This window comes from Monodon monoceros, unplaced genomic scaffold (genome assembly GCF_005190385.1).
Source record: "Monodon monoceros isolate NGI ecotype Baffin Bay Population unplaced genomic scaffold, NGI_Narwhal_1 Super_Scaffold_12, whole genome shotgun sequence".
Classification (NCBI taxonomy): domain Eukaryota; kingdom Metazoa; phylum Chordata; class Mammalia; order Artiodactyla; family Monodontidae; genus Monodon; species Monodon monoceros.
In genome coordinates this window covers 13038852-13047154 of record NW_021703768.1, presented here as the reverse complement: position 1 = coordinate 13047154, position 8303 = coordinate 13038852, and the positions used below count along the sequence as shown (strand labels likewise).

At 45.4% G+C, this 8303-nt stretch overlaps 1 protein-coding gene across 6 annotated transcripts in view; it reads right to left on the bottom strand.

Annotated features, from left to right (window-relative positions):
- TRIO (trio Rho guanine nucleotide exchange factor) overlaps nucleotides 1–8303 on the bottom strand; it is a 374102-nt gene that overhangs the window by 171156 nt on the left and 194643 nt on the right. The gene's annotated exons all lie outside the window — the stretch shown is intronic.

The window sequence follows — 8303 nt, the reverse complement described above, 5'->3', positions numbered from 1 at the left end:
GTGTGTGTGTGTGTGTGTGTGTGTGTGTGTGTGTGTGTGTGTGTGTGCGCGCGCGCGCATGTGGGAGGACGGGGGGGGGGGGGTACGGAGGTCAAGCCTCGCAGCGCAGCGGCTGCTCAGGCTGCAGGTACACGCTTACCTTATTACCACAGTTCATTTCTGAACCTCTCTGTCAACGCCATGCTCTGCCAGTCACCCGGGGTCACACTATCAAAGTGATTCCTACTGGATCCATTTGTCTTCTGTCTGTCCACCTCCCAGCCCTTCTGAAAAGCTCCCTCTTCACCTTTCATTTCTAGCCCCCTGCCCCACAGACACGGGGTAGCCCTTCTGAGCCGCAGCTTCCCGCCTGCTCAGTGGGGATAATAATGGGGGACTGTGAGTTGTCAAGCACCTTAATATCCTGGCGTGGCAGGTATAGAGCACACAAGCCATCCCCACCCACAAACTGTCACCAGAGACAGCTTCCATCTAATGTCAAGCTCTTTGGTAGCACAGGCTATGAATATTCCATTGCTTTTTAACCAGTGCACTTAGTATATTATTTTTCTTTCTTCAGATTAAAAAGAGAGAGAGAGAGACCTTCAGTATCACCATTAGTAGGTAATACCACATTCACCACCTGATATCAAGCTGCTGTTTATATGACAGTCTCTTACTACGTATTACAGAACACAGGTCCTGTCTCACTCGTAAAGAAATACCCAATGATAATTTCAAGATGTCTCAGCTTCAAAGAATGGATACAGTTAATGGAATGTGCCTTTCGGTATGAGGCCAGCACCAGGCAGAAGACTAGGATCAAGTATATTAAGCTTGAAAAGAGTTGAGAGACACGTAAGTACATCTATGCCACTGTCCACTTCCCTATCAGATCTGCATGAAAGACTAGGAGACACTTTTTTTAAACTAAAGCTATAGTATCTGCTGTATACTCCCCAACATAGTGTGAAAAGAAAAATCGAGGTTTGGTAAACAGCAAACCTGATGAGTACTGATGACTCAATACAGACTTGAAGTAAGGGCAGAATTTCAAGAAGTAAAAGACAAACACTATTTGGTAGAAAGAGCTGGAGGGAGCAAAACACAGTCTTTTTTAAAAAATAAGAATTTGTTTTTTCAAGCCCAAGAAAAGTTGCTTCAGAAAGCATAAATTGGAAATAAAAGCTATTATGAACCAATCACTCAGGGTTACAAATGGGTTACAATTTTTCTTTTATTAGTGTTTCCTTTTCACAGAATTATAAATACCAAGTGAAATTATATTTCCAACAAACATGAAAGTAATTCAAAGAAGACTACGAATTCCAAGCACTTTTTAAAAACAGCCGCAGACAATTTTGAAATCTAGCTCATACTCAAAACCAAACTTCCCCACGAGGCTTTTGCTTCTCATTAAGTCTGAGAATGTTTCCCAGATCGCCAAGGAATCCTGAATGAACGTACCTGCCCAAGGAGCATCTGAAAGACAAGCTTGTGGAACCTTTCCATTTAAAACATAAAAATATTTGCAAGCCAGGGCTCCATCAAGCTAGTCCAGCCAGCCCCCTCCCTGACTCAGCCGTGGTGGCAGCTGCCCTCTCCCTGCCTTGTGACCTTCACCTTAACAACAACTTGCTCTCTGCAGCCGGCTCGAGGAAAAACGGCAAAAGCCAGTCCTTCCCAGGGCACCTGGTTCACAGGCAGAAGAGCAAGGCTGGGAGGCCGACAGCGCACCCTCCTTGTTCGGGGAATGTGGGGCAAGCTTGTTCCTCTGTACAGTGTCCTCTAACAGGCACCATGATAGCCCCAAGGTCAAGGTCGCTCCAAAGTGAGCCGCCAAGACTTAAAACACAGATAACTCTTCTCAGCATCTAAGTCAAAATGTCAGCTGTGCAGAAAATCTCAGATTGCTTAGCTCCCTACTTGTAATGTAATTATAAGATTGAACGTGACGACGGCAGTATGATAATGCTCATCTCTTAACGAATAATTGCGCTGCTGTCTGAGCACCTGCTACTGAAGCCGGCCCTGACGTACACTACACCACCAGTCCTCACGGAGAGCTGGATGGGGGCACATCGTGACTCTGTTTCATACATGAAGACGCAGGACCAACGGCTACCAAGTGGAAGAGCCAGTCTGTGGACCTGGACCCAGGAAGCAGGGTCCATTCTCTTAACCTCTAGTCTCCACTGCCTCTTCAAGTCAGCAGAGCTGGCACACAGGTGGCAAACTGAGGAAGGAAAGAGCTGCTTTGCTTCAGAACAGTTCAGGCTATTGGGTTAAGTGACACTATTATAATAGAGAGCAAAACGGGGGGAGGTGAACCAGCAAACAACACCACGCCTGGACCACACGTCTTGGGAACTGGCCACTGTTGCCTTTTCTATCCTCACTCACGTGGCCGAGTCTGGCCATCCCGTACAATCTCTAAAGTAATTTTCTGCCATAAGCCCCTACTACCTAATATTCACTATGTTTTGTGGATTAATATTTCTAAGTAATTACTATTTAAGAACTTACAACTAAATACTAAACCCTTGTCAGAGAGGAGACATTCTCAAGGGCCTATGTGTCAACAACATGCAATATAAAGACCAATGTAATAACATTTTCCCTTGAAAATGCAGAGGTGTTTATTTCAAATACTTACTAGAACAGCCTTCTATCATCACCATGTACCATGTCATTGTCTCTGGCATCATCTATTGAGAGATTATTCTGTGCTGTGCTTGGGAGGGCAATACAGGTCCATAACCCCTTATCCACAAAAAGCTAAAGACAGCTCTGAAATTCCAAATATTTTTTCAAAACTTGGTCAGAAAAAGTCACTGGCGATAAGACCTGACCTGAGGCTACTAACAGTCTTTATTGACCCCTTTGGTGTGGGTCCTTGAACGTTTGGCTGCAGAAATCTCCATGTGCTTGATGATGGGGGGCTGCCCAGACCTCACCAGAGTGTGTATCACAGTGTATACACACTGTTCTCTTTCTCAACTCTGAGAGATTCTTAATTCCAAAACATATTTGTCCCAAGGGCTACAAAGGAGACAGTAGACTTCTATTATTATCTCTATTAAGCAAGAACTGGATGCTCAGGAAAGTTAAGAGCCCGGGAAAGAACACCTCGTTAAAAAGAGAAACCAACACAGGACTTCAAGAATCCGAACATAGGCTCCTACCCCTCATTATATTGTGTTACTTTATGAAATGTAAATACTATATGAAAACCTTTAAAGTATTTCTAACGTTAGAGTTCCAGCGCTAAGATTTACTGTTTGTAAAAACTAGACCAGACCTCTGACATAAAACCACCAGGAGCACATTAAGCTTATCTATTTTTACTGGGAACTTTGGATGCAAACGGTATTCAGGGAAAACATACAAACATCTGTCAATTTTAGCTACTGTTTTAAAGAGACAAGGCCTAGGGAATCAGTGTTTTCTGTCACAATAATGAGAGTTCCCTCTAAGTCAGGGGGCCTCCACCCTGTTAAGACCCCGGCTGCACAGCAGCAGGTGAGCGACGGGCAAGCGAGCGAAGCTTCAACTGCTGCCCCCATGGCTCGCATCGCCGCCTGACCATCCCCACCCACTCCAGCCCGTGGAAAGAGACTGTCTTCCACGATACCGGTCCCTGGTACCAAAAAAGGTTGGGGACCGCTGCTCTAAGTCACATTTTAAGCACACAAAAATGAAACAATTAACTCTGCCAAGTCTATATTCAGTTTTAAAAACTACGGTTACATGAAACAAAAAACAATGGCAATTCTAAAATATTCTGAATTTGTTCTTTTTAATATAAAATCAGATTTTCTAGTGGCAAAATATGAATTTCCTCCCATCCCTACCCTAGATTCCCTGTAAAACCAAAACTAAGCCAGTTTCACTTACTTTAGTTACTTCCTTGTTCAACAGGCTGGCTGTTATTTAAATCACCAGGATACCAATCTAGAAATAGACATACTATGCTTCTAGTTCTGCTTTTAAATAAGTGCTCCTGACAGAAGCATTTAGATAAGGGCTTTCTTTTTTTTTTTTTTTTTTTGCGGTACGCGGGCCTCTCACTGCTGTGGCCTCTCCCGTTGCGGAGCACAGGCTCTGGACGCGCAGACTCAGCGGCCATGGCCCACGGGTCCAGCGGCTCCGCGGCATGTGGGATCTTCCCGGACCGGGGCACGAACCCGTGTCCCCTGCCTCGGCAGGCGGACTCCCAACCACTGCGCCACCAGGGAAGCCCTAGATAAGAGCTTTCTTGATGATCAAATCAATGCTATTTTAGTGATTATAACAAAGGATGACCGAACAACTAAGCCACATCATTTGAAATTTGCTAAACTCAAATGGGGGACCAAAAAGGAGGCCTGCTCTTCAATAACATAACTTTTCTTAAAGGCCAGTGTTTCAGCCACTGCTGCAAGGAGGACGGACGTCCAGTATTACGCTGTTAATGACACTTAATCAGGAAGTTAAGAAGCAGAAGTGAGGGAACCCACACACCCCTGCCATCTGAGCCTGCCTGGCACCTTCTTCCCTAACGCTCACAGCGTACTTTACTCCTGAAGCCGGCCTCCCAGTCACGCTCTTCCCTTTCCCATCAGCTGCTCAGAGGAGAACACGAAGCTGTGAGCTGGGAATAGCTGGGCTCGGGACCACTGGGGGCTGGGAGTCAGCGCCCTCTCTCCCTTGAGGCCTCCGTTTCCCCTCACCCACTCCTAAGCTGAATGCAAACAGTGAGTGAGAAAGTAAAATGTGAAGAAACCGAAAAAGTCTCCTTCAGTAGCTCTTTTCCTTCGCAGTGATGGGCAACTGCAGCTTCTATGAAAGCCCCTTCCCGGAGCCTGAGAAGCTCCACTTAAATATTCCTTCTTAAGTAAGATGTCAATTTGACTCTTTGATTAGCTCAGAGTGAAGCATCCTCCCCAGGTCAAGAGCAGTGAAGCAGTTAAAAACCCACTAGGCTTCCTGCAGCTTCGGCCAAGATGCTCGACTTTTTTGAGTCTGGGGTTTTTTAACCTGGAAAATGAGGGGCCTGGTCTGACGTGATCACAAGGACCTCTGGGTCTAAATTCTGTAAAGTGCGTGGCATAACATTTACAGTGGAATGAAACAGACACAAAATTCCACATGCATTTGTGGGCTCTTGAGGACTGAGTGAAGAAAGAGTAACGTTCTAGGTCCAGCATTCACCGCTGCCTGACAGTAACGACTATCTCCACCCACACATTTCTTTACTTCTCTCCAGGGGAGCCAAGAACTCTCCATTTCTTCAATCATTGTATTTCAAAATCAGAATTAAGTTTGTTCTAAAAATATAATCACTCTTTTTTAAAAATTTATTTTACTTCTTTGTTTTTGGCTGTGTTGGGTCTTCGTTGCTGTGCGCGGGCTCTCTCTAGTTGCGGCGAGCAGTGGCTTCTCTTGTTGCGGAGCACGGGCTCTAGGCGCGCAGGCTTCAGGAGCTGTGGCTCGCGGGCTTAGGTGCTCCTCAGCATGTGAGAATCTTCCCAGACCAGGGCTCAAACCCTGTGCCCTGCACTGGCAGGCGGATTCCTAACCACTGCGCCACCAGGGAAGCCCCTACTCTTTTTTTAACTTTGTATTTTATATTGGACTATAGTTGATTAACAATGTTGCAACACTTTCAGGTGTCCAGCAAAGTGATTCAGTTATAGATATACATGTCTCTATTCTTTTTCACATTCTTTTCCCATTTAGGTTGGTACATAATACTGAGCAGAGTTCCCTATGCTATACAGCAGGTCCTTGTTGGTTATCCATTTTAAATGTAGTAGTGTGTACATGTCAATCCCAAAGTCCCTATCTCCTCCCCCACCCCCATAACCAGAAGTTCCTTCTCTAAGTCTGTGAGTCTGTTTCTGTTTTGTAAGTTCATTTGTATCGTTTCTTTTCAGATTCCACATATAAGCAATAGATATTCTTTCTCTAACTTCCTTCACTCAGTTTGATAATCTGTAGGTCCATCCATGTTACTCCAAGTGGCATTATTTCATTCTTTTTAATGGCTGAGTGATATTCCATTGCATTATGTACCACATCTTCTAATTACTCATAATACTGAAATTTTTTTTTAAAATGGTTTCTAGAACATTTCAAAGTACACTAAGCCTAATGCTCACTTGGAAAAAGATGCTATTTAAAAAAACCTCAGTCAAATTACATACAGCAAACATATGATACAGGACACCAAATGCCCTGCATTGCAGGAGCTACTTCTGCTTAACTCCCATGAGGGCACAGGAAAGGCCAGGAGCGCGTGCTCCACACGCACTTTCTTGTGTGGAAGGGAGCCTGGGAGAAATCAGGGAAGAAGGGCTCAGAAAGAGGCTGGCAGGCTTCTAAACTTTTACATCATCCATCCATCCATCCATCCATCCATCCATCCATCCATCCATCCATCTTCTAAAAAAATTTAAATCACTTCTCCTGGTATTACCATAGTTTTAATTACATAAGTACATTAAATTTCTTAAGGAAAGCAAAGAACCTTAGGATGGGAGGGAGGGAGGGAGGAAAGGAGGTAAGTAGGTTACTATTCATATAGTCTCACCTTGGATGTTCCCATCACACCCCAACCAAACCATCACTCTACCAACATGGGCTAATACCTTTAGCAATTTTCTAAACTTTTAAAAATTATTTTTTCATTCTTAATTTGGAAATAAGTATAAAACAGTACAAAGTTGTCCAAGAAAAATCTCAATATGTCTAGATGTTATCTAAGAAACGCGTCCAGATGTTATGTATACCTTAAGTCTAGTCACTGAACTATAGAAATATACATACACACATGCATGCGTGCGGTCTTCCCTGTCAGCTAATCCCTGGGCACTTTCCTCTTAGGGGACCCTGGCAATTCGGCTGACACTCAACAATGGGGAGACCCAGCTGCCTGGGGCTCGTTCTTGGCTCTGTCTGCTCCTGGACATCCTGACCCCTGAGTGAATGCGTCCTCGACTTCCCATCCCACTGGCTCACAGCGCCAGCTCCCGCGCCCTGCATTCCTGTATTGCATCCACTGTGGGGAAGAGATTCGTCCCTTTTCCCACCCTTTTAACCCCACCATTGAACTGTCGGCTCCTTGCGAGCTGTGGTTACTAAGATTACTCTGACAGTCAAGTCTCTTCTCTGTTTCTATGACAAAAGGTAATGAAAGGGCTTCCCTGGTGGCGCAGTGGTTGAGAGTCTGCCTGCCGACGCAGGGGACACGGGATCATGCCCCGGTCCAGGAAGATCCCACATGCCGCGGAGTGGCTGGGCCCGTGAGCCATGGCCGCTGAGCCTGTGCGTCCGGAGCCTGTGCTCCGCAACGGGAGAGGCCACAACAGTGAGAGGCCCGCGTACCGCCAAAAAAAAAAGGTAATAAAAGCTGGCTCCAGATCCACCAGAAAGGTCAACAGTTAGCCTCTATCTGCTCCCAGCAGGTTCCCAATCCCTAATCAAACACTCGCTCTCCAGTACTCCCTAATTCGAACTGAGAAACTCTCAGAAAAGATGGCCATTTTCTAACCATTCTTATATGTAAACAGAAGACAGTGTTAAATCATCACATAGCAAGGGCTGTATAATGACCCTGATGAGAAAACCCCATCCTTCTGATTTAAATTAATGAGCAAAGGACAAATGAGGTTCCGGAACCTTCCCTTAAGAGCGAGGTCCAGTGTAGGTGGAACCTCTGGGTCAGGCATCACCGAGGGATGACTTTTACTGGCAAATGGCTAGCAGCCTAGGACCCAAGGCAGAACTGTGAAATAGCTTCTCCGTGGACCTGAAACCCATTTCTTTACGTTCAAGTGGCCAAAATCTTTAATATTTTAAAGATCTCACACACTGGCAAAATTCCCAGGCCATGAAATCACCCCTTCCTTCCTCAGCCACCCCTAACTCCCCAACCTTAATCAAAGCTCCTGGTCCCTTCACGAAGATCTCCCAGTTAGATGACTTGATTCCAATGTAGGGCCAACCCTCCCCCATTCCAGAATAAACAAAGAGACTAACTCCAAATAATCTTTAATTAGCAAAATTGGGGAATTCCTTAAATTTCTTCATCTACTCATTTGTTCATTCATTCATTCAGCAACTACTGAGCATCTACTATCCCAGACGCTTGGGAAACACCAGAGAATAAAACACAGACCACTGCCCCATGGACCTTAAGTTCTGCACTCCAGGACTCCCCCCTGACTTGCACGTTGGTCCGTGGTGGGGCCCGAGCCTGTCTCCTCGCCTGGAATCTCGCTCTCACGCCACACTCGTCACCCTGTCATCCACTGTCGCAGCATCAGGTCAAAACACACGGC